The sequence below is a fragment of the Grampus griseus genome, assembly GCF_964374135.1.
Source record: "Grampus griseus genome assembly, chromosome: 10".
Taxonomy (NCBI): Eukaryota; Metazoa; Chordata; class Mammalia; order Artiodactyla; family Delphinidae; genus Grampus; species Grampus griseus.
In genome coordinates, this window is record NC_139004.1 from 72173277 (window position 1) to 72176480 (window position 3204).

Below are 3204 nucleotides of genomic sequence, written 5' to 3' on the forward strand. Positions count from 1 at the left end.
AATTAAACTGTAGTCCAGAGTTAGATACAATTTAATACAGTTCAATTCCAAAATAAAAGTTATTGTAGGTGAGACCACGAAATTTCCTAACACGTGATTTTAATACGCTGCGCTAAATTTTCTAAAACAACTCAGAGGAACCAATATTTACAGTAGATGGAGTATTTATGAAAACTCTGGCATCACCTATATTATATACATGTATATATGTGAATATATATATAGAGAGAGAACCCAAGATTATATGAACTAGGAAACATATGTTGTATATTTCAACAGCAATACTAGAGTGCAGAATTTGAGACTAAGATTTATAACATGGGATTTGGAAAAGGAGCAGACATCTTGTTTTCAAAACCTGAAGTTTTTCTCAAGATCCAAGTCAACATTGTAACTGCCACAGAACAGGAAAAAGGGAAGCTTTTCTCGCTTCAATTGTTCATCTGCATCAGAAAGTCCAGGAGACAGGAACCACTGCAATAAGAAGGGAGTGAACAGGTTCTCCCAAAGGAAGACTGTTACTTCATTATGCCTCCTGCCCTGGTCACCAGGAGCAAACTTTGCATTTCCCAACCTAATGCTTGGCGGCACCAAGACATTTCAGTAATGGTTCATCATAAACCCTGCATTCTCCATCTTCATGAGATAACCTTGTCTCCCATTGAATTTCCTTTCCCTTCCTTTCTTGGGCTTCTGCTCTTTGTCTTTCTTCAAGTCTATGCTTGGCTTCAGTTGCTGCATCAATGTCTCTGATTTTTAAGTTGAAAGTGACATCCTTCCAAAGGCAGTGGGTTTCGTACTCATTCTGATCTTCCAACTTCCTCACTTTCTTCTTGATTATAGACAACTTCTTGGTATCTATAAAAACTACATTTTCCCCTGTTGAGTATTTTGCATACAGTACACCATTCCATTCCCCTTCAATTGAGCAGAAAGACTTCTTGTCATTTGGAGAAAAAAATCTCAGCAGTAATTCTGTGCTTCTTGCCCCCATAGAAAGGTTTAGTGCGGAAGACGATATTGGCACTTTAGCCAGTTTTGGAACAATTAATATTGTGTTCTCCACCTAGTTCCACCTAGGGCACTGTAAGGACAGACCTTCCATAACCATTGGGGAATGTGAGAATGTAATGTTCATCAGGGTCTAGACACGAGACACAGCCCTGTCCTATGTTGTGCACCCCAATTGACATCCCAAGGAATTGTGATTTGGTCCAGATATGAGCACTGAATTGTATCTTCTTGTTAAAACACTCAGCATAAAAGGCTGAAACTGGTGGATCATGGTTATTGCTATTCTTGGAAACCCAGGGAATTGGTCCTTCTGAAACTAGCTCCACATTCTCTTCAGTATCATTGGTAATGTCCAGTGATACTGAAGGATCTCACCCAAAATGGGGTTGTACGGCTTTTTGGCAACCGATCCTTTCCTTCCTGTGTGAAAGGCTGAGAGGTACCATTTTACAACCTGAACCATTCAGTCTCTGGCATCCTTCTGGTCACTAATACTCACAAACAGGTCCGGATGTGCAAAAATGTCTGCATACATTTCTAAAAGAGATCTTCTTTCAAGAGTAAATGTTGGAAGAACTACTTTAGTAAGATCCATTCCAAGCCTAACCTGTGACAACAGAAGCATGATAACACTCTTGTGCTCTTCCACCAACCCTGCCTCCCCTTCATCATCTCTATCATCATGTGAATAGAAAAGGTCAGCATCACTTGTTCCATTGGACACGGAAGAATTAACTGATTCCGTGGTATCTGGGCGCTTTAGACTATTTCCTGAGCTGCTGTGTGTCAAGACTGAGGCAGAACCAGAGGAATCTATTAAGTGCTTTGGGGATGAGCCACTCTGATGGAATTCATCCGCATTATAGAATTCATCTTCACTGCTAGAATAAGAGAACTCTGGGACTGTGTTTGGAGACAAGCTGGCATGGCTTGGAGAAGTGAGACTGCTACTAGGTGGTGAGTGCTCGCTGCCTGTACTGTTTGGTGTTGGAGTCTGATGATGTCCCACGATAGTAGCTAATACAGGTCCAACTGGTAGAGAAGATGGACGCTGCTCTGACTTACATAACTGAGTGGGTTCTGGAGGTAAGACAGTCTTGGAGGGCATTGTGTTGATCACAGGTTCCAAGGGACTAGGCTGATATATTGCATCCATAGGATTAATAGTACTTTTAGTGATCTGCAGCAACACAATGCAGTGTTTAATTGATTCTACCATGCTATTTGCTGTCTCTTTGAGAGTTTCAATTTTCTTTCTCTGTTCATCGTCTTTGCAGTTTTGAAGTTTGTCATCAAAAAGCTTTAACTGTTCTATCAAGATCTGTAGGTAAGCATCAGCCTCTGTAAGTTTCTTATCAAAGTCTTGGACACTAGGAACAAATCCTGAATCCAAACCTCCGCAAGTAGCCGTCAAGCCAAGGCCCCCACCCTCTGTGCCTCCAGGGAAGGGAGCCGAGGGCTGCTTCTGGGCACCCCCTCTTCTCCCTCCTCTGCTGGATCACGAGGCTGATGCCTGGTCTACTTCTCGTCTCTAACTTCATTCCCTTTGCTCTGCGCTCCAACCTCCCATAATCCCAATTCCTCTTTCCCCATGTTTCCTCTGCCTGGAACCCTCTTTCCTCCCCCTTTTCTCTCAGCCAACTCCTCCTCATCCTTCAGATATCAGCTTGACATCCAAGATAGCTCCAAACCACATTAAATCTCCCAGTTATGGCCTCTCAGCCTCATGTGCCTCCTCTTTGTTGTACTAACCCTATTAAAATGTTACCCTTGGGGCTGCCCTGGTGGCGCAGTGGTTGAGAGTCCGCCTGCCGATGCAGGGGACGCGGGTTTGTGCCCCAGTCCAGGAAGATCCCACATGCCGTGGAGCGGCTGGGCCCGTGAGCCATGGCCGCTGAGCCTGCGCGTCCGGAGCCTGTGCTCCGCAACGGGAGAGGCCACAACAGTGAGAGGCCCGCGTACCGCAAAAAAAAAAAAAAAAAAAAATGTTACCCTTTACTTGTGTGATAACTTGGTTAACGTCTGTCTCCTCCCTCAAGCTAAGTTCAAAGAATGCGGAAACCAGATCAAGTTCACTTACTGTGGTACTTCTAGCGCATTCTGTTATGTGGGCACATAGAGTATAAAGCTTTGCGGTCACCATCTTGAAACTCTTAACTTTTTTAACAAGGGACCTGAATTTTCATTTTT

The 3204-nt window shown here is 43.6% G+C and overlaps 1 pseudogene across 1 annotated transcript; it reads right to left on the reverse strand.

The window, feature by feature from the left end:
• Positions 1-574: 574 nt before the first annotated feature.
• Positions 575-2404, reverse strand: LOC309828571 (oxysterol-binding protein-related protein 9-like; annotated as a pseudogene). The gene has a single exon. The product of its transcript is annotated as an oxysterol-binding protein-related protein 9-like (transcript).
• Positions 2405-3204: the final 800 nt, after the last annotated feature.